We start from the raw sequence: 24,296 nt of genomic DNA on the forward strand, positions 1-24,296 counted from the left end.
CTGGTTGGTGACTATCCACGCCTGGAGTGTGGAAGGATCTGTAGATCAAGGTTGGGTCTCTTCAGTCACAGGAGGGCACACAGTCGCAATAAGCAATAAGAAATTATAAGTCTGTTTGCACCGATAGTTTTTTTTTTAGCTTTTTTGTAGATTTATTCTCGGTAATGGGATACATCAATGAATTAATCACTTTGTATTTCGAATTTCAAATGATTGTTTCGCATTGGAATTCAGTCAACGTTATTTTATGAGTTGTTAGAAATGAAAACCATTTGCTTATACACATTTGTCTTGCCGAATTTTCAGATTGGATGTAGCATGTAGTCTTCCGAATCATATTGCCAAAAGTTTTTGATGTATCGCAAAATTTGATTATTCTATTCATCAACAGTTTTTCTGTAGTGACAGTGCGTTTTCAGCGTCATCTCATTGTCAAATGTGTTTTCACTGGCCAAAATATAGCCGGTTTGTAGTACTAGAGATATGAGGGCCTTTCGTATCTTTCTACTCTATAATCTTTGAGCTACATAATTCATATTTCCCTGTTGTTGATTTTCTGTGATTGTGTTCCTCTTCATTTCATCAGACACATTTCATTCTCGTCGGCGGTTGAAACTTATTCGAGACGATATCAATTAAGTTTCATTTTTGGCTGAAAGGGGAGACCCTGAAGGCTACCATCAATTAAGACGAAGAAAAACCTCCAAAACGCCTCACGAATTTGATCTCCTTCGAAATCGCGTCTCGAATTTCAGCTTTATCCTCGATTTTCTATGCCCAATTACCGCCGCCGATGCCAATTGACCGAAAACGATAGATAATGTTCCATAATTTACCGTCTGAATGAGTTGAGCTATGGAATAGGCTTCGGTTCGCAATTTTTGTCGGGAAAACTGCGAGAGCAATCGATCTATGCCGTGAAATCGGCCGGAAAGTTAGAAGTGCGTAAACTCGAACCACCTGGGACTTTTTTCTCGGGCTGTCTCATCTAAATACATTATTTCCGGTGTGCAAGAAAGCGGTACGTTATCAGAGGGTGAATATTTTTTCGTTTCTTGAGTGGAAACCCTTATTTGCTGAATATTCGACGGAGAAAGGGGAATTTCTGTGGGAGAACTTTGTTATTGGAGTTATATAGGCGGCATGATTAGAAGTGGGAGTCGTTCTGTCATTTCGGTTAAAAAGTGCGAGTAAATGATCGGTTTTCGAATGCGATTTGTATCGAAAATGATTTTAAGAATACAGGCTTTCGGAGGATAAAAATGAATGTTAGGAATCTTATGGTTGTATTCTGCTTTTCTTTCGTAACTTACGAATCTGTAGCGTACGATCGATCTGTAAGTTTCAGATTGACAGATTCGTAAATAATGCAATTCTGGAAATGTTTCTGTCATTCTGTCACTATCTCATTGACAGTGTCACTTTTGAACTACTTATCGTAAATAGTTACGGATTCCTGTAAGCTACAGACCACTAAAAACCGTCCAGAATTGCAATTTTCCTGTAAGCTTATGAAAAGTTACAGATTGGCTTACAGATGAGAGCAGAATATCACCATTAGTTGGTTCTTTTCATTATTTTTGTTTATTTATTATATTTCCATTGACGTGTCTCGGTCTCTTAGGCCACACAAGAAGCAATCATAATTACCAAATATGTAATTATACTCAATAGAAAATACTTATGAAAGTTGTGTGCTACATTGGGAAGAACAACATAAATGAAAATAAATTCAAGAACTTTTGTGCGGCAAATGGGACCAGCAAAAGAAACGATGTAACAAGTTTATTTGTAATTGTATTTGCAATTTATTCGGAAAATATAGTGGTACGGTTATTTTTTACGACATCACAGACAACTCAACAAAAATATATAACTGAACAAGTCAGGACAAACATCATCCAGAACATATTAAGGATTTCTCAGGATTTATCAAAATAAACAATGTAACAGGCCAACTTATCACAAAATTCCTTCCCTTTTTATACTGATAATGCGAATACAAAATGAAAACCAACACGCCAACCATTCAGAGAGTACAAACAATACATAAATAACACAAATTCACAAATAGCAAACTGTACAAGACTTCGAATAATGTAATCTAGTCATAATTATTTCTTATTGTTTTTTGAGGCCTTCAACTATAATGTTTGGCGAGATGTTCTGGGCCAGTTCTAAAATTCATCGATTCAAAAAAAAAATTTATATAAAACATTTCCAAGATATTTCTTTTCTCACTTTTTGAATTAGTTATTGAATTTGAAGGACTCTAGATCTACAGGGTTTTCAAAGGTGAGCCTTTTTCCGACAGAAGGTAGAAGTCATCAAAATAAGTAATTCCACCAAAAATTGTCTATATAAAATATCCAAGAGGACTGATATACAACCCCTAGAAGTTTGACAAAATTTCATTAAATTCAAGTAAGAGACTGTGAAAGGGACTCCGGCATCGAAAAAGCGAAACAAAACATATACATATTTCTGGATAATGAATGGTTGAGTACATCCGAGTCTATCTGATTAGTTCCATCAGGTCACTTGAAACAATTGTTGTATCGTGGGATTTGGGGTGAAAATAGTGCAGAAAAAATTGAGACTTGCTTACGTGGACAAACTGCTATTATTGTTACCCGTTTTCACCCCATTTTTAATACGATTGTTGGAGGGTTCAAACCAGAAGAAGATTGTGATGACCATTGTGAATAATTTTGACGAATTTTATCGGTTAGAGACCTGAGTATCTTTCTGTCAGTTGGTATTGAAATGAGTCATTTCATAAAATCCTTTAAGTTACTAAATAATGAGGAAAATTCGGCAATCCTGAATTTCCATTCCCACGCAAAAAAGGGCCAATATCCTAAACGAAACCATATGGTCGAGTCAGTCATCGCACGAGTTTTTTCCATTTCTTTGCGATAATTCAGATAACAAATAATCTAGGGTCGTATAAGGATCTATTTCAGTAATCATTTGTAATTTTATTTTCAATTTTGTCACTTCGAAAGTTTTGTATAGGTGATTTTTGGTGGAACGCTTTATTTTGATCAGTTCAACCTTCTGTTAGAAAAAGCCTCACCTTTAAATACACCCTGTATTGATAATATAATTGAAAATTTGAAAAAATAACTGTGAGTTGAGATAAATATGTACTAGGTATGAAAAGGGAATGTTTTCTTGGGTGGTGTAGCTTTAGATAGACCTTTTACAAAACAGGCATAACTCGGGAATGGCAAGTGTAATAAATTGTAATGAATATGTAACAAACTGTTGTATTCTTCCGGTTTGGGCAGTATGATCTGGCTCTAAGTCTCTGTCTTTCCGAAAATCTTGTACAATTTGAATTTGGGGAACCTTTTTCAACGGAAACCCTTCTCCATACAATGCCATAGAATTCTGAAATCTGTAAATTTCTGTTTGACACAGTTCGAAAAGATCGATTGTGAAAAGTTCAGATTATGAAAGGGGTCAGAATTTAAAAAAATATACAGGGTGTTTCCAAATTAGACGTCAACCTTGGAGGAGGTGTTTGTATCACTCACTTGCTGTCGGTTGAGTCATTTTAATCATACCCAAAAATTAACATTTTCCGGGATATTTGAGTTCTTGTGTTTTTCAAAAAATTCATCACCTTAATTCATTTTTCGTCAATTTTGTCTACGTTGACCAAATTTGATTATAATTTTGGATTATTTTCATCAGAAAAAGATATGATACGTATGAAAAAAGCAAAACTATCCTCTATAATAGATTTTAAAATGAATAAGTATGATATAAAAGAAGAAAAAACAATTTCTAATATCAATTTGCCTGCTACTTTCAAATTTCAAAATTTATGTAGGAAAAAATTATTTTAAAAACTAATTCCTTCTTTATTTCCCACTAATTCTTTTTCAACATCTAATACAGGATAGTTCTGCTTTTTTCATACGTATCATATCTTTTTCTGATGAAAATAATCCAAAATTAAAATCAAACTTGGTCAACGTAGAAAAAATTGACGAAAAATGAAGTAAGGTGGCAATTTTTTGAAAAGCACAAGAACTCAAATATCTCGGCAACTGTTGATTTTGGTTATCAATAAATATGGCTTAAATGACCCCAAATGAGTGATACTAACACCACCTCCAAGGTTCACGTCTAATTTGGAAACACCTTGTGTTTGGGAATCTAAATTTCCTAATTCATAAAACTATCAATAAAATTTTGTTATTTGTTTTTATGGGCCAAATTAAATTAAGAAGTATTTGTTTTCCGTCAATAATTTTCGAATTTCGCGGTGATTGCAAGTTACACCACGAAAACATCCGCAACTGCTGTTTTTTCGGACATATGTGGAATCAGTATTGTTCTTACGGCCGAACTAGAGAGTACTCTCGCTCGATAAATTATTATTAATATTTACTACGACAATCAGAAAATACGATCCATTGCTGTGATCCATAGCTACACGACTCCGAACATCCAGGAATCAAGAAAATAACGAGGTAAGCAGTTGCCCTATTTTTTTTCTCTTCGAGGTGTACTTGCTCGTATATTGTTTCATAATTATTCTCTTTCTTTTTTTTAACCAGCATTCATTCCTACGTTGACATTGGTCCTTCGTTGCCGGGTTGTTTCCTTCAGAAAAATTCATTCATAATTTAATTTGGCCAAAATTTACCTTTTTTCATTTATTTTTTGCGACATACGTCTCTTGTGAAAATCATTTCATTTCACGGGCAGACCGGTTCAAGGTCAGGGTCACAGCGCGCATGGTGCATTTTCATCTTTGTTTACAACGGGAATTATAAAACGAATGTTTTCAATTTGTCTTCATCTTTTATAATATCTCTTCATTCAAACAGTGGATGCTATTTTGATGACAAATTCAATATTTTCAATTATTCAGTTCAACATTTTGTTGCGGTCGCTGTATTTTGCCTTCGGGAGCTGTTTGAAGTGTATTATTTACATACTTTTCAACTTATCTTTACTTCCTTTCGAATATTATTACTTGCTTTGATAACAATTTTCGAATATCATTCATTATTGACCCATATTTACTGCAATTCATCACGTACTTACACCAGATTTCATTTACTATTGTACATTTTGAAAATTTGTAGATCATATTGTATTATTCAACTGTCGACCATATCTTCTGAAGTAAACGCTAGTTTTCCTTTTCCACACATTTATTAATACACGTTTCATAAATCTAGCAATCGATTTACATTGTTCAGTTTTTTATTACCTCGGATATTTATTATATCAGATTATTATATTATATTGATTCATAATGTCCAGCAAATTAACTAGAGCTAATTTACTGCGCCAAACAGCCTATTCGCGTTTAAAGGAAGCTCAAGAAATAGGCATTCAGGCATCAACAAATGAATCTTATAAATCGCAGTTTTTAGCCAGAGCTGATGAAATAGAAGGCGCTTATGAGGATTTTCGATCATCACACAATACAATCATTGGTTTAATTTCAGATGAAGAATTTTCAGAGTACGATAAACTCAGAATCGCGGCTGATCAGGCATATTACTACGTGAAATCAATTAAACATGATTTGTTATTGAAAAATTCTGCGGGAACCTCTTCAAACACTTCATCAAAAACTAGTTTACAACCTTGCAAGCCTTCAGCCAGAATTCCCAAGCTTTCTATTCCAACATTTTCAGGCAATTTTCGAGATTGGCCTAGCTTTTTCGACTTATTCAAGAGCATCATTCATGAAAATACTGATTTGTCTGATGTTGAAAAGTTTCGTTATCTTTTAACATCCCTTAGTCACGAACCTTTAGCACTTATTAAAGGCATTCCTCTCATTGATGCAAATTATAAAATTGCATACGAAATTTTAGAGAAAAGATACCAAAATAAAAGAATACTTGCCAGTCAGTATTATAATGATATTTTCAATGCCCAACCAGTACAGAAACCGACATCTGTGAAATTAAGACATCTTTTAAATATATTTACGGAAAATGTTGCCGCTTTACGTGTTCTCGATTTCCCTGTCGATCATTGGGATTTCTTATTATTTAATATGCTTATGAACAAATTAGATGTTAAAACACGTACTGACTTCGAGTTAGAAAATAGTGTAAATCATGAGATTCCTACTTATCGACAGTTGGTTACCTTTTTAGAGAGACAATGTACAGCTTTGGAATCTGTACAATTCACTACTTCCAATTTGCAATATGCAAACAGTGGGATCCCTCAGCGGGTTTCCCGAGCCCCTAGTAGAGGGCCTGTGGCTAGCTTCGTTGCTTCCGAGTCCCAGCCTGGTCCATCTGGCCAAAGCACTAAGTGTTTTTTATGTTCGTCTTCTCATCCCTTATACAAATGTCAATCATTTCTAGCCACAACTCCCCAAGAACGTTTTTCTTTGGTCAAACAACATAATCTATGCGTTAATTGTTTGATTTCTCCTCATTCTGTCAGAAATTGTAGTTCTAGTCATAAATGTAGAATTTGCAAATTACCACATCATACTACTCTGCATTTCGATAAATCATCAAAAGGTTCAAGTCCTTCACTTCAGCCATCCAATCAGAGTGAACCCGTCAACTCGGTGGGGGAAACTCAATCTATTGTTCCAACATCTCTCGTCAGTACAAACTCTTCTACGGCTTCAACATTAACAACGATTTTATTATCTACTTGTGTGATACATGTTAAGGATTTCAACGGAAATTTCCAGAAAATTCGCATACTTTTGGATACAGGGTCTATGGCAAACTTTATTTCCGACACTTGTGTTAGACGTTTGGGACTTCCTCGAAGAAGGATATCAATACCTGTGGAAGGGCTAAATGGGATGACATCATCCATCACTCAGGGTACAACTTCTTGCCTTATCAAGCCCTGTGATCAGTCTGGTCCAACTTTCTCTCTTGAAGCCATTATCATACCCAAGGTTTGTTCGAACCAACCCAAATTTCATATTAATCCTCGAGATTTGACTCATATTCATGGGCTCAAATTAGCGGACCCTAAATTTTATCAACCAGGTCCTATAGATATGCTTATAGGAGCTGAGTTAGTTCCTTTCCTTTTGAGGTCCAAACGAATTTTTGGTGGACCCAATCAACCGGTAGCCTTGGAGACCATCTATGGATACGTTCTTCAAGGACGAACCTCTACATCTCCTCAAAAATGCCATTTGACATCTCTTCATTCGTCTGTGGATTTAAATGTGGATCATATTTTGCGAAGGTTTTGGGAGGTCGAAAATGTCCCTCAACCTCCTTGTGTATCACCTGAGGATGAAATTTGCGAGAAAATTTATTCTTCCTTGACTTTTCGGGAGCCTACAGGCAGATTCTCAGTTCCTCTTCCTTTCCGAATACAGAATCCGTCTTTCTGTGATACCTACACTCAGGCCTATAGAAGATTTTGTATGCTTGAAAATCGATTCCTGAAAAATCCAAACCTCAAAGGAAAATACGTGGAATTCATGACAGATTATATCAACAGAGAGCATATGAGTCCAGTCCCAACATCAGAATTTAAATCCCCTACTTCATACTATATTTCACATCATGCAATTTTCAAAGAACAAATTGAAAATTCTTCCGTTATTTACAAAATTCGAGTAGTATTCGACGCCAGTTTACGTGACGTTCAAGGTGTTTCTCTGAATGATACTCTGTATACTGGACCCAAGCTTCAAAAAGATATATCTTGTCTCCTACTTAATTTTCGCTACTTTCGTTACTGCTTTACTTGCGATATCAAACAAATGTACCGCCAAATCAATGTAAATAAAGAGTTTTGGCAATTTCAGAAAATAATTTGGCGATCTGATCCTTCTGAGCCTTTAAGGGAATATTATTTACGAACAGTCACTTACGGTGTTTCGTGTTCACCGTATCTTGCTTTGAAAACGTTACAGGAGTTAGCCAAGTCCGAAAAGGCACGCTTTCCCAAAGCAGCCAAAGCCTTAGAAGAGAATTTTTATATTGATGACGGGCTCCTCGGTAGCGATTCCGTCGAAGATACTCGCGCTCTTCAATTGGAGCTCATTAATCTTTTAAGAGAAGGTGGTTTCGAACTGGGCAAATGGGCCGGTAATCATCCCAGTCTTATTCAAGATTTTGGGTCCGATGTGTTGACCGACTGCACATTCGATAAAGATGAACCTTCTTTCATCAAAGTCCTAGGTCTTAAATGGAATCCCAAGGCGGATGTATTTTCATATTCATACTATCCTCTCAACAAAACCTGTAGCAAACGGTCGATTCTTTCCGAGGTTAGTAGAATATTTGACCCTTTGGGTTTCGTTTCTCCATGCTTGCTGCTTGCAAAGCAGCTTCTCCAAAAGTTGTGGCAATCCCACGTATCTTGGGACGAAGAGCTTCCTGAACACATACAGCGAGTGTGGCAACAATTCAAGGTAGAACTACCCGGTCTCGGTAATATAAAGATACCACGATACTTTGGCTTCGATAGGACTTCTGAAGTACAAATTCACGGTTTTTGTGATGCGTCCGAAATTGGCTATGCCAGTGTGGTATATCTCAGGTTCTGGAATTCCAATAGTTTTAAAACCACCCTTGTTTGCGCCAAATGTAGAGTATCTCCTCTGAAAACTCAATCAATCGCAAGATTGGAACTCCTAGCAGCTCTTTTACTTGCTAATCTCATAGCATTCGTGATAGAAAGTTTCAAAGGCATATTCACTTTCAATGACATATATGTCTGGTCAGATTCCATGATTGTTCTCACTTGGGTTACTTCGTCTCCGCATAGATGGAAAACATTTATTGCCAATCGCGTGAGACATATCCAAGAAATAATCTCCATTTCATCTTGGCATCATGTGCCTTCCCATCTGAACCCGGCAGATTGTGCAAGTCGTGGTTTATCACCGGCGCAACTTTCGCAGTTTTCCCTGTGGTGGGATGGTCCAGAATTTTTGTTGAAATCTGAAGAGCATTGGCCTACTCAGAATAACTTTCATTCTTCAAATGGTGTTGAAATTCCGGAAGAAAGAGCGCCCACTGTTTTGTTGTCAAAACTCATTACCACGGAAAATGTTATTCTCTGTTTGCTTTCAAGATTCTCATCTCTTCCAAAAATACAGAGAATAACAGCATATATTTTGCGCTTTGTATCAAACGGATTGAAAAGGAATGATATCTCAATGTTTAACCTTTCTCTTAGTCCTCAAGAAAGTGATAATGCGCTAAAGTATCTCATTAGGGTGGTTCAGAATGATGTTTTCGCCGAAATTAGGCTGAAGATTAAACAAAATGAGGTTTTACCAAAACCAATACGCAAGCTTGCTCCATTCATTGATCAATATGGTCTTTTAAGAGTTGGGGGACGATTGCAAAAATCACCATTTTCGTTCGACGTTAAGCATCCTTTACTTTTACCTAAAGTCCATAGACTCACGGATCTAATTATTGAATGGACTCATCAAACTTCTTTACACCCGGGCTTAAAGACAATGCAGTATTTATTACTTCAACGCTTCTGGATTCTTTCCCCTAGAAGTGCGATTTACAGATGTTTGTCAAAATGCATTCGTTGTTTTCGATGCAAACCCAAATCCTATAATCCATTCATGGGAAATTTACCGAGTGTAAGAGTAACTCCCTTACGCGCTTTCACCTCAGTTTGTCTCGACTTTGCCGGACCTTTTCCCTTACTGATGAGTAAGACTAGAGGTGCAAAAACGTACAAGGGCTACGTTTGTGTTTTCGTGTGTTGTAGCACAAGAGCCATTCATTTCGAGGTAACTTCCGACCTCAGTTCCGATACATTTTTGGCGGCATTTAGGAGATTCATATCTCGACGCGGACAATGTTTGTCAATTAGAAGTGATCAAGGCACCAATTTTAAAGGAGCTTATAATGAAATGATCAACCTAGCTCAAGTCACTGCTGAAACCCTCTCAATTACTTGGGATTTCAACCCACCAAGCGCACCACACTTTAACGGCTTAGCTGAAGCTGCGGTAAAATCTTTCAAAACCCACTTTTATAAGGTCATCGGTACCCAAGTTTTGAGTTATGAAGAATTTTACACCCTTATGACTCAGATAGAGGCTGTGTTGAATTCTCGCCCTCTTTGTGCGGTTAGCACAGACCCAAATGACCTCCAAGCTCTAACCCCAGGTCATTTTTTGGTTTTTGAGCCACTGGTCAGCTCCATTCCAAATCCTGACCTGAGCTCTTTAAATATAAATCGACTAAATCGTTGGCAGTTAATCCAACGCATTCAAGGCGATTTTTGGAAAAGGTGGTCCAGAGAATATATTCATTCGCTCCAAGAAAGATCAAAATGGTCTACATCCAACCCCTCACTTAATGAAAATTCGTTGGTTCTGATAAAAGACGACCAACAACCTCCTCTTCGTTGGCCTTTGGCCCGAATCATGAAATTACATCATGGTGATGATGGTGTTGCACGGGTTGTTACACTGAAAACAGCGTCCGGCGGCACTATGCAGCGTCCAGTGGTCAAAGTATGTCCACTGCCTGTTCATTAATCTGGACATTCCTTTATTTCTGAAAAATTAGTTATTTTTCATTATTTATTTCGTGATTGTATTCATTTTTCGTTGAATTTGGGATAAAAACATTCGTTTTTGGTGGGGGAGAATGTTTGGGAATCTAAATTTCCTAATTCATAAAACTATCAATAAAATTTTGTTATTTGTTTTTATGGGCCAAATTAAATTAAGAAGTATTTGTTTTCCGTCAATAATTTTCGAATTTCGCGGTGATTGCAAGTTACACCACGAAAACATCCGCAACTGCTGTTTTTTCGGACATATGTGGAATCAGTATTGTTCTTACGGCCGAACTAGAGAGTACTCTCGCTCGATAAATTATTATTAATATTTACTACGACAATCAGAAAATACGATCCATTGCTGTGATCCATAGCTACACGACTCCGAACATCCAGGAATCAAGAAAATAACGAGGTAAGCAGTTGCCCTATTTTTTTTCTCTTCGAGGTGTACTTGCTCGTATATTGTTTCATAATTATTTTCTTTCTTTTTTTTAACCAGCATTCATTCCTACGTTGACACCTTGTATATTTTATCGAATTCCTACAAGGAAAAATGAATGATCGAAAAAATATTTATTTCGAGATCTCTCGGTGCATAGCCGCTCCTCTAGAACCGCTCTTGAGATTAAACTGCGTGTTACTCATTACTCAAAATATTGACGAACTCATACTTCGAAAATAAGGGATTATTCGATGAACACTGGTTCGATGTGCCGATGAAACAGTTCATAGGAGGAAAATTGATGAATCCATCCATCCATTGAAACAATGAATGTTTGGATTTTGGTTCAGTGAATGTTCTCATTGTTCGGATACTCTGGAGAGAATTGAATTCATAATATTCCTGTTCGTTCACTGAGGCCAAACAGATAATTATTGTAATTGTATCAAAGGAGAAGAGAATAGACCACATTGGTAAAAATTAGTTTTGAAATGTAATTTACGAGAAGGAAATAATGATGGGGAATGTCATCAAGGGTAGATACTTTTCAAAAACCAAATACTCAATGGGGATTTCAGCAAAAAACCTAAATTTTAGATATAATAGCATCATTATTAGTTGGGGAGCCGAAGAGGGAAATTCGGGATTTACTCGAGCTTGTCAGATTAATATAAGGGAACATACCTTGGACCCTGTAGAGTACCTCTACCAAAAATTAGACCTGTATATAGGGGAGGGGGAATTGTCTAGGACAGCCTGTCAGAGTAGTATTAATATTAAGATATATGTGGTTAATTACATGTTGAATAGTATATATTCTCTTAATCTGACAATTTAAGCGTGTCGAAAATGTGTGGGAGGGCGCCAAAGTTGCAAAAGTAAAACGTCACGTGTACTTTCTCGAGCGCGGTGGCGTTTTCTCTTATTTTGAAGCTAATGATTCAAGAATAACGGAAAAAATATAACACACATTTTTAGTAATCCGAAACAATAAAAATTAGCCATAAAGGTCACAAAAATCAGTTTTTTTGAATTATCCCCTCCCCTGGCCATCAAATCTTTTTCGCATTCTCGCATTCATCATAAATGTTGTAGAACATAACATTTTCTACAAATTTTGTCCTAAGCAATTTTTTCTACGTTCAAACGTTTTTGAGATATATGGCGATTAATGGGAGGTGTTTAGCGATACATGCTGAAGCGAAATTTCACTCTTTGGAAAATAGTACATTCTAAGGTTCAGTCAGAGACTAATTTCGAAATTGTCATCTTAGAAATACCACGTCATTTTGACAATTGGATGAATATAAATAAGACTGGGATTCTACATTGACCTTGCACTTTCGCATGTGTGGCTAAGCTCCTCACCCTCATCGCCCTCTAACTCGAGAACGGTTGAGAGTATGTAAAATTGCTTCAGACAAAAGTTGTGTAGAATTTTATAATCTACTACTTTCATAATAAATACAAAAACGATTAGAAGTACAGGCAGGGAAATATTCGAAAAAAATGCATTTTTATCACCTTCAAGTTTCAGATTAAAAAAACCCCTCCTGATTAGTGTCAGATTAATGGGCCAACACGTCTACAACACCGAGATTAACCATCTGTATGAAAATCTGACACGCTCGAGTATGTACAAGTAACGATTTCTTTTTACATTTTCAAAAGACCGCTGTGACCTTGCGTCACGTCCGAATTGTCAGTCCCTTGAAAAGTAGTTTCCTTTGGGTCCAATTAACATATCCTCCAAAATCTGACACGCTGGAATTTTTTTTTCATTTTCAACTCTTCCGTACGGCCAGCCCCACCGCGCAAACTGTCAGATAAGCATATTATCAGAGACACGTATGGCATATACAGTATTTTAATCTGACACGCTCGAGTATGTACACCTGACGATTTCTTTTTACATCTTTGAGACCCTGCAGACGCTTTCCCCACCGATGAAAGTGCATACATCATAGATCCTTTTTTTCACTCTACCATCTAAGCTTCAAAATCCACTAGGTCTCCACGACGCTCGAGTAAATACCGATTTAGCATCGTCGGCTCCCCAACTATATAGGACACACAATTTGCATTCACTTTTTTGTTGGATGTGAGGTACGAAAAATGTCGACTTTATAGAAAGTAAGTATGTCGCAATTTTTTTAACGTTACGTAGCTATCGATTTATCATAACTCAGTCGAATCACATGGCGTCACTCCACTCTAACTCTATCCTAGAAAAACCGATAATACCATGCAAGTACTATGACCTATCGATTTTACACGATGTCATTACCACCTGCAAGTTACGGTTTTCCCTGAACCACTTCCGAATTTCACATGGCGTCGATTAATACAACTCCAATTATAACAGTTCCGTCGTTCCGGGTAAGAAAAGCCCCTTAAATCCGGAAAATTTGAATCGCCCAGAACTCCGAAGATATGCAAGTCCGTGTGACCATTTCCAGCTGGCGTTCCGATTATACGCGTATCTCCGAGATGAAAGATCGTCCAACGAAATTGAATTTGAACTTGCCGTCGCTTTGTCCCACAATATTTTCGATATAAACGTCCGTTGTCCGGGAAAAACGACGGTAATTTTCAACTTGGGATTCCGCTTCCCATTCGCAGCCGTTCATTGTACTTGATGTTGCTATCATCGACTGAGCAGCCGACGTATTATGTGATTAGTATTAAATGGAATGAATTCAGATGAAGATGAAACGGATTGATATTTAACTCTCGGTCCTCGGGATTTAAACAAAGTTGGCGAGTTAAGTAGAAGGATTGAAGGGAGAATTGGAGAATTGGCTTTCCTTCCTGATCTTCTCATCGTGCTTCTTGTCGCTTCGATATGTTAGCAGCCAATGATGTGATAATGATAGATCTCATAAAGAAAATACTTATTTGTGCCTCAGAAAAAATTAACGAACGTCTGTTATAGTTCGAATAGCACCCGTCATTACACTCCGTACAAAAGTGGATCTTTTGCGTATATGTTATAAAATTAAAATAGACATAGTGAGTCTTTGACTCGTTCAAATATTTTAACGGTATATTCTTGTGGTCAAAAAGAACACTTTTTTCCTATACCATTTGTTTCCGAATCGGCAGGGGGTGCCACCCCTGGAAAAACAAAATTACCTTCAGAATAACTAGCTAAATCTGTGACACTACACCTATGAGGATTGTGGATCTTTAAAACAGAGTTGTATTCGAACAAAGTACCCAATTTTTCAAATTTCACAGATACTTTTTGATTTTTGAACATCAAATTACTCCAAAACGCTGCATTAAACGAGAAAATAAGAAGAATACTTTTATTTTACAAAATGCTCAAATATTCATTAGATAGCGTCTAACTTAGAGTTCGGGTTCTTTGAATTTTTGGTATTTTTATTGATTGTGATGGTCATAATGAGAAAACTGGAAGACGTGGGTAATATCTTGTGTTCGAAAAAGATTCATCAAATAAATGAAAATCTATATTCCGAATTCATTTAATTCATTTACTAAAAATAAATTTTTGTTATGGTTTTTCAACAGCCTGAATCTTTCAAACCGAGCCGAATCGGAAAAAATGCTAAAGGAAAAAAATTATTCTTCCGATCTCAAGAATCTACTGTTGAAATATTCGTACTAATTAAAGGCTCACCCTGCATATATATACAGGGTGTCCCAAAACTAGTGAATTAAACGTCACACCACGATAAAGTGGACCAAATGCTATTGAATGACACCAATATAAGTTCCAGCGAAAATGTATATACCGTTTCCAAAATAATCAGAATTTTTTGAAAATACCTAGAGTTGTCAATTTTCGAACTATTTTCTTCAATCACAGGGCCAGTTTGTGACAAAGGATAGCGATTTTAAATCGTATTAATCCTAGATTATTGTTTTATCATACCCAATTAAAATTATTGCAAATAGTTAATCGAAAACCCAAGTAAATGTAAATTTAAACAATTGTTATTTCCACATAATTTTTATTACTCAGAATAAACACCCTCTAGAGACGTGATAATATGGGCTAAAAACGCTGTCCTTAATCACAAATTGGCCCTGTGATTAGAAAAATACACCGAAAATCGGTAATTTCAGGTTAGGTTTTTTTGGAAACGTTCAACTAATGTTGGTGTCATTCGATAGTATTTGATCTACTATACCGTGGTGTGACATTTGCTTCGCTTGTTTTGGGACATTCTGTATGTATAGGAAACTCAAGGAAAATAGCAAAAACAATTCACCAGAAGAAATAACATTAAGCCACACAGCAACATTTTTCTGTCATTTTAAAGCATTCTTTCCATGAATAAAAAAAAATGAAATTTCCCTCATAGATAATGAAGTCTTCAGTTGAGTTTTTCTCAAAAACGTTTAAATTTACAATTTACAATATCACCAACATTCTGAGCAAATGATTTTCACAACTTTCTAATCTAAAACACTATGAAGTTTCGTTAAAAATAGCTAGGTACATTTCATTTCATCATCAGAAAGAAGCATTCATGTGGAGGCCGCTATAACGAAATTTGGATTAATACATAAAATAAGATTACTTTACCAAACTTATACCTCTGTGCCAAAAACACAACTTTGCTCTTTTTTCACAGCAATATTTCATTGAGTCCTGCTTGATCCCATCGTCATATTTTCATTCAAATTATTATTCCTAAGGTAATTTCCCAATATTAATGAATCAACCTGTATACTGATATTTCAGAACAATCTGTTTCTTTCATACATTGATATACCTACGTCAAATGTCACCTCTTCGAATAGCTTCCTTAAATTCATACGAAAAGCTTATAACCTGAGCGAATTCGGAATTAACTTGATGGCACCTTATACACGTACCTACGAATAACACGGTTTATTAAATAACAAAGAATTAATAACCAGAATTAATCGAATAAAGCTGAACCCATCAGAATTCAGTTGTGTTTGTAGAAGACTTTGTATAATACATAAGTATTATCTATATAATTTCAAAATTTATATTCTGAAATTTTTCGTGCAATTATAACAGTAACTTCGGATTGAAACCGAAAAATTGAAAATCTTTATCATTTAACAATTTTAAAAGAATTATCACTCTTACAATTGTAATTCCAAAGGTAAATAATCCGATTCAAATATTCCGCTATCACAAAACGTTATGATTCACTAGACTACAAGTACCTCGCACAAGACTCGAGACGAGAGTTCATATCTTATCGGCGAGACGAGACTTTAGTAAAGATTCGTGGGCATCACTAGCTATATCAAGGGTTCCCGGTTCCCAACCTTTTCTTGGCCAGGGACCCCATTTATATTATTCTTGTTAGCAGGGACCACCTGTAATAAATCTGAAAATTTTATGGAGCTCGATGCAGCCGTTCGGTCTTGACGATTATTTAATTGATTTCATCTTTCTGTAAATTAGTCACATTTCGAGTGGATTATCTCTAAATAACAATAACCGAAGATGAAAATGTGATACATATTCTGAAAGAGCAACTCTTCTAGTAATGAATCTGAAAATTTTATGGAGCTCGATGCAGCCGTTCGGTCTTGACGATTACTCAATTGATTTCATCTTTTTGGAAATTTTTCGATGCAACCGTTCAATCTTGACGATTATCTAGTTTTTACGTATAATCACAACTGAAGATTGCAAGTAAAACCTATACAGGAGTATAGAGTCACTGTAACTGATTCTATTCACTAACGCCATCCACTGAACTGGTCTTAGCGCAGTTAACCGCTGCTTAAATAAAAAACTGTGAATTGTTCACGGACTTCGAATTAAGTTCCATGCTCTAAGTTCGCGGATCATATTTTGGCTTCTGCGTACCACTGGTGGTCCACGGACCACTTGTTGGGAACCACTAAGCTAGATTTATTAAGTTTATTAAGTTACCTGTTTCGATAACATAGAAAAATGAACAAAAACTGTTTTACTGTCTGCGGTGGGTCAGGTTAGTGGTGTAAGTGCTGTGATATGGCTGACCAGACATGTCCAATATAATTTTGAACCGCAGAGCGGCAGGCCAATCCATTCGGTTACTGCCATGCATTTCTATGCGATCGTTGACAATTCTGGCCAGGTGTGGACGAGCGTTATCGTCTATTAACATAAATTTGTCGACGATGGCTGCCACCAAGGGAACAATAAAAGATTATACTAAACTAACAGATGTTTCATGTTACCCTGGTCAAACAAATATATTCCCAGAAATTCTTTCTAATAAATTAATCAGAAAGCGCATTGAATTCTTTTTGCAATGGATAAAAGACCATTGACTTTTTTTGATTGAAGAATAACAGAAGGTTTCCTGCAAGAAAAATAGAAGTCTCAAAAGATTAATTAGTCCATGGTTGCAGCAGATATAATACAGAAATACTGCCGTTTTCAATCAAACGGTCTTCGCGAATAACTGCATGATTGCCCGTGAGGAGGAAGAACTTATAATTTCAATTTTAATCACATCGAACATTAATTGAAGGGGAAAGATGAAACGGCGAGAAATTCTAATTTTGGCTTTATGAATTCATGGGGTATCAGATACCCGAGCCAATAAGAATTGGGTAAACACCATCGAGCAATCGAGACATTCCAGAGGTTTCTCATGAGTTCACACAATTATGGATGTTGATACACAAACCTTTGGCTTTGGAGTAATTCATGAGGTAAATATAAACGCTTGGCATGTTCCGGGACGTTTTTCGACGTTTTCCAGCTTCAGTTTTTTTATGGAAAAAAATTGATTGTCAATATAACGACAGTTATTGCAGTTCTCGAATATATCCTAGAATTATTCCCAGTTCATTTAAAAATGCTGAACTTAGGTATGTAAATTTTCATCATTTTACAAACGCTGGACTTTATACGCCGAGGCTAGTAGGCGATCATATTTTTACAAGAATTCCATTTGATATTCCGCTGTAGCGTTTTCAAGTTGAGTTATTTGATTTATTTATTCACAACAGGGAAATAAAAATGCAAATGAATACATTGAGTTTTTTGATGACCAGTGATGAAAATGATATTCAGTTTTGAAATCACAGCAATTCGCCAGAAAGGTTTTTAATTTTGTTCATAGTTTGTGATTCAATTTTAATTTAATAATATTTATATACGCCTTGAAAGCGTAACAGTTGAAGGAGGAAGAATGTTAAGTATTATATATCAATGATTAATTTTGCCCAATTCTTCTTTGTACTGGATGACCAGAATATACAGGGTGACTCTTTGACTCGTAAAAACATTTTAACCGTAGATTCCTTAGGTCAAAAGAAACACTTTTTTCCTATGCTCTTTCCTCCGATTCGACCCTGATGAAAAAATATAGCCATTTCAAGTTTTCGTAATGAGCTATGCCATCCCTGGAGTAACGAAATTTCCTTCAAAATAACCAGCTATGATATTACACATCTGTGTATCTTTTAAACAGAGTTGTATTCACCCATAGTACCAAATTTCCCGAATATCACAGGCGCATTCTACGAGAAAATATGAAGAATACTTTTATTTTACAAGACGTTCAAATATTCATTACATGTCTTCCAACTTAATTTCAAAAGTAAAGCTCTTTGAATTTTTGGTATTTTTTTGGTACATAATGGTCATAATGAGAAAACTGGAAGACGTGGGAGAAAAATAAAAATATTTTTTTTTTGGTTTTTCAATAGCCTGTATCTTTTAAACAGAGTCGATTCGGAAAAAATTGACCTCAAGAATCTGCTGTTGAAATATTTAAGTCAAAGTCTAATACTGTAGAGGTTTGTTGAAAATGGATTCAAGTAGGTATTGTGATGTAAATCTTTTTGAATACCTACTTGTATATTTTCCTCAGGAATATTCCATCAACAGAACCCAAATTTCTCAAATTGGAGATCAGTAACACTGAAGAAAAACTTACAATTCAACATAAAATAATATACCTATTGTTTTGAAATTTTCATTCGAATTTTATTCTATTCGAATAGGATGATTTGCGAATATCGTCGATACCAATGTCAAATTAGTGAAGATTGTAAATTTCGAGATACGTTGGCTTGGCAGAATGGTTTGGCTCCGGTATAAAAGCTGAAATGAACGTTAACAGACGATACTTCATGAAGAAGGTTAAAACACGATTCGAATTTAATTTAATGAATTTGGACAATCGGCTTGTTTCTTATAGACCTGTTCAGTACGAATTAAATGAAACGTCTAATCAGAAAGGACGTCTGTTGCGACATAAAAAGAGGTTATTAGACTGTATTCACTTTATTCATCTCATTTGCTGTATTCATTGAAGATATTAAATATATATTTGAATAAAAATATTCGAATTAGCGTTTCGTCTGTTAAACTGATCAAAATTAGTTGTATAAAACTCCATCTCTAAAGTCAGATCTGCAAAAAAATGTCCGCGTCTACAGTTATTTAAAATTCATATCTTCGATATTTCCTATTTTGTGGAAAATCGCTCGATAAGGTCAATTTTCATTTCATACATAAAATTTCTAAGTGAATTTTATGAAACTGAAGAAAATTGGTATTTCTCCGTATAATTTTTAATGAGGTTAACAAAGAACGACTCAGCAAAGATATTACACACACATATCTATGCGACTCAGTGTGTCATAAAAAGATTCGAGTACCTAGGTTGACCTAATTGCATGAGGATCAAGTCTAGACTCTACATCATTTCCTGTTGTAATTCAGAAAACATCACTTGTATTTCAGATAAGTCAAGTTCATTCAAGAAAACATCCAATGTATTTCAGATTTGTCAATTCAATTTCAAAAATGGTCATTTGAAATTCAGTTTAGCTGCATTCATTTCAGATATCATCAATTGTAATTCAGAAAGAAATCGATTGAATGAAGTATGCGTTAATACATAATACTGACGATGAAAAACATTCAGAATTTTCAGGAGACGAAAAGATTGGATAAAATATAAGGTGCCCATTTGATATAAGGAACTAGAAACAAACTAGGACAACTAGAAATGACGTAGTCTAGAAGGTCTCGCGTTTGTGCATTCGCCAATTTGCAACCGTTTGATAAAATCAGTCGCAGATTTCACAACTTGCATATAGGTACCTACAGACATGTATTCAACCCCTTATATAGAGGATTCTTCAGAGGAATTTGGCATTTGAAATATTATTAGACATGTCGATTCATAATGAAACATCAGGCTATAGGTACCTTTTCAAATCATTGCTTGGGTCTTGGAATCAATGATCAATCCAAATTTTTTGCATCCAAAAACACCCCCCTGTTGAGCTCAACGATAGTTTTTTTTCTGTTCTCAAGATATAACTTTTGTCAAATTATACAAGGTCGGCTACCCAAGGAGGAGAGTTGTTAAGTTGTTATATGGAGGATGAAATAAAAATAAATTGATAAATAAATTAACAATTAAATAATTATTAATTCTTTTGGCAACTTTATCGAGCACTTCATGAACAATTCTTCTTCCCCTTCATCCTTATAATTTTTCTGTGCGCATAAATAATGATCACTGGTCACTTGTTGGGTTGAGTTTATTAGACAGCAGTAAATTGCCATGAAAGTTGTAGATATGTCATAATTCATATTCGTTTGGTATTTCTATGTATTCGGTAGATCATGAAATTTTTTGATAGTTTCGCAAACTTCTTTCAGACATCGTTTGGATTTGCGAAGGGTGTATTTAAATAATGTAAAATGCGCTTCCTTTTTCATTGAAGCGGAATTCAATAAAGATGTGACAATGGAGTGCCAGAATTGTATCATTAATTACCTCTTTCAGTTTTCTGAAGGGCTTTCTGCTGGATGGTTGCTTCGATTACGTTAATTGCCTACAATGTACTGCATTGATGTGAGTTCTTCCTTCCGTCCCACATTCTCCGCAACAACAGCAGCATCCTTTATATTCCATCGGTGACTTTATCAGAATTATCACGGCGATTCTTCAGCAATTGTAAAATGCTTTCAATGTATCATCGGGGTTGGACATGAATTCTATTGAAGAGGGAAAATCAGACTGGGCTAAGCAATAATTCGTGAATTCTTTCTGATTTTAACATAGGGGCGTTATCGGTCAAGAAGGTCAGTCAAGTTTTTAATTTAGTACTTTGGTTTTATTTATTCACTTGGAAACATTATTATTTCTAATTTCTAGGGGATGGTAGCTACCCTCTCTTGCTTACGCCCGTGAAGTTAAAATATTATCGCTATGAAGTATTTAATTCACCAAACATCACAGATGTTCCTGAAGTATTAAAAAATCTCCTGATTCAATATATCTATCAATGATCATTTAATGAAATAATCTAGTACGTAACCCCATATAAGTAAAAAAAAAAACTGAACCCTCTCTTCTCGTATGCTCATCTGCTAATTTTGAATGATGAAACATTGCATATTTCTTGGATCAGTTTTCAATTTCGACATGAAAAATGTAACTAGAGAACTTTCCGCCCTAAGCAGAAACAACTAAATTACACTATCGTGAAACTTGTAAGGGGATATTTTCAAAGAGGAAAAAATATGGAATGAGATATCATGATAATTTATAAAAATTGCTCATATCCACCCCTCCATATTTTTTCGTGAACGATTTCTTAGTTTGATGAGTAATTATCATAACACACATGAAAAATTTGAGTTTCGGCTCAGATTTGACATAAATATCGTCCTTAATGAATTGTTATCAATTTGTGCTGAAAAACGCTATAATCTTGAAAATTCAACTATACTCAGAGAATATTCACCAGATTCTAATATTTCAGAGTTAGTCTGAATGTTTCTCGTTGAAATTCAAAATTGACTCTAACTAAAAGTGACAAAAAGTTCATTCTTCGAATACAACATCCTGTATTTCAATACACCATCAGAAGATACGAAAAATTTGTATCCAATCATTTTTAAATCCTAAACCTAAATCTAAAAATTTTCGAGATATAAGGGATTTCTCTTCAAATGATATAAAAAGTTGGATTTGATACTGTTACTTTGGTAACTCTGCTACTTCAACTAGCAATAAGTAATTCTTGTCGATGAAGAGATATTTGGAGTTTGAAAATAATTATTATACTTTCCTGTTGAAATTTTGAATTGATTTGCAATTGATGGCGAATGCTAGGTGAGTATTCCAAGAACAATCAGAATATACGCTATTCATCTACATTTGAGACCTACAAGCAGAACAAAATCCAGTATGTTGCATTCGAAATTCATTAAATATTGCATAATGGAAGAAAGAATAATGTCAATGTGTCACCTTTTTTTATTTAATGAACTTGAAATGTAACCTGCTAAATTTTGTCCTGTCCCTGTCTGTTACAGTCAATTATTAGACAAGAAGTAGAATATTCGGAGTATTCTCCGAGTATAATACAATTTTCAAAGCAAATACTTTTTTCAGTCAGAATTGATAAAAAAATGTATTCAAGACGATCTTTCTTCATTCATTTTTCATCTTCTTTTACCAATCTCAAAAACCTTTACCCGAAGAAAAATTTTGGGCGAATCCACAATTCAATGAAATGTAGGAAATATTGGAAATAGCCAAGTTTTTCTTAGAGCTTCTGATATTACCAGAAATACCAACGATACGAGAATATATCAGTTGAATAATATATCTTGGTAATTCATTACGATCCATAAATTTTCAGGAAACAATTCATGTGGTTCTGTAGATACGTCTAATGGGCATTTTGAGTTAAACACCCTGTGCATGGATGAGTTTTTCTGAAAAAATTTTTTAAGGGAATTCCAAGAAAACTTTTTCCCTGAAATATTTTCAGACTTCTTAACTTCCGGATATTGCGAAAAAAGCCTACTTTTTCTTTTATTTCAAATAGCAAACCCAGTACATATTTGTATCGTTAGATACCTGATTTGATGACCATTTCAATAGTACGCCATACCTTGGGTAAAAACTCAAAAGAAAGGTGAATGAGTGTATGAGGGATTCTTATGAAAAATATAGTGAAAACGGGAGACCACAGTTTTTTTTAATGAGTATTTCTACTGGGAGGTGGTTTTCAAAGAAAAAAATTCACTATTTTCAATTCTGTAGCATCATAATAGTGTTCGCTTTGTGGACCGAAAATGTATAGAGAGTGTTTCTGAAAAAATCATCAAGTTGACCAAATCAGATTCATCAAAACTCATGGTTTGCAAATTGAAACATATCATTTTCATTATTTCAGTCGATATTGATTGAGAAAACAGGGGGAGCTAGCCCCTACAACTTTCTTCCATAGTACCGGAGTGAAAAAATTAAATATTTTCATCACTAGACGATTAATGGTAAGAACCCCAGAAGAAATATTCTAGAAAGTGTGATCTCCCGTTTTCACCCTTTTTTGTCATAAGAATCGCAATAACGTTGAGTGCCAAAGGTATGGTATACTGATAAAACTGCAATCAAATCAGTTATCTCACTATGCCAAGATTTACTGGGTGTGCCATTTGAAATAAGAAATTAGTAGACTGTTTCGGGTATGACAGACAGTGATATTTTAGGGAGAATGTTCATTGTCAAATACTTGAACACCCCAATATGCAAATTTTCAGCGTATAATTATGATCAGTTCTCCATCTCCGTCTAATAGACCGTCGGAGTGAATCACCCTGTATACATGGTGATTTAGATAACTTAGAAAATCTCCAAAATTGGTAGGTGTTGAGAAGCCTTATGAAATATTCATTGAGGCATTCTGTTACGGCGGAATTCATATTCCGAAGACGTCAGAATTTCGTCTAATAATACGCAAAAATTTTCCTTCATGGAAAATTCATTTTTCCGCATATTTCAAATTCCATCCCTAATCTTTCGTCTACTTACCTTGGGGTTGCGAAAGTCCGCAAAAACAAGCCGGGAGAACTCTCAGAAAGTCCCAATCAACAGGTAGGGTGGGATCGTGGCTGGAAAATCTGAACGCTCGTTGGTTTTCCGCACGACGGTTCGCGCCACACGGGTTTTCCGTTTACCTGCGGGAATCTTGCGTCTGGAATCGTTAGGGAACACGAAGTTTGTGGACCGCGAGCTACCATGTATATACCTATATAGGAGCCATCAGCATGCGCAGCAGACACTCACACGTCAAGTGTCATTCATGCACGTTGACATCGTTATTCGGATTTCGACTGATTTTCGATTGAATGGTGTCCCCAATAATTGGTTTGTTCATTTTGTCGTGTTCTGACGTCCTCCCTACGCAGTTTTCCGGCAAAAAAACGAGTCCGGAAAATTTCCGATTCAACGTTTCGTACGTTTCGTAGTCGCGTACGAAATCGAATTTTTGCGCAGGGGTTGGTGAGGGAATTCATTTAGCAAGGGTTTCATAAAAAAAAGTATTTGAG

The 24,296-nt window shown here is 35.6% G+C and overlaps 1 protein-coding gene across 1 annotated transcript in view; it reads right to left on the reverse strand.

The window, feature by feature from the left end:
- The window catches only part of LOC123310656, a 130,725-nt gene extending 106,772 nt beyond the window's left edge, over positions 1-23,953 (reverse strand). The window contains exon 1 of the mRNA XM_044894207.1: positions 23,779-23,953. The gene's annotated coding sequence lies outside the window, so the exon portion shown is untranslated. The remainder of the gene's footprint in view (positions 1-23,778) is intronic.
- Between the last annotated feature and the right edge of the window lie 343 nt (positions 23,954-24,296).

The sequence above is a fragment of the Coccinella septempunctata genome, chromosome 4, assembly GCF_907165205.1.
Source record: "Coccinella septempunctata chromosome 4, icCocSept1.1, whole genome shotgun sequence".
Lineage (NCBI taxonomy): Eukaryota > Metazoa > Arthropoda > Insecta > Coleoptera > Coccinellidae > Coccinella > Coccinella septempunctata.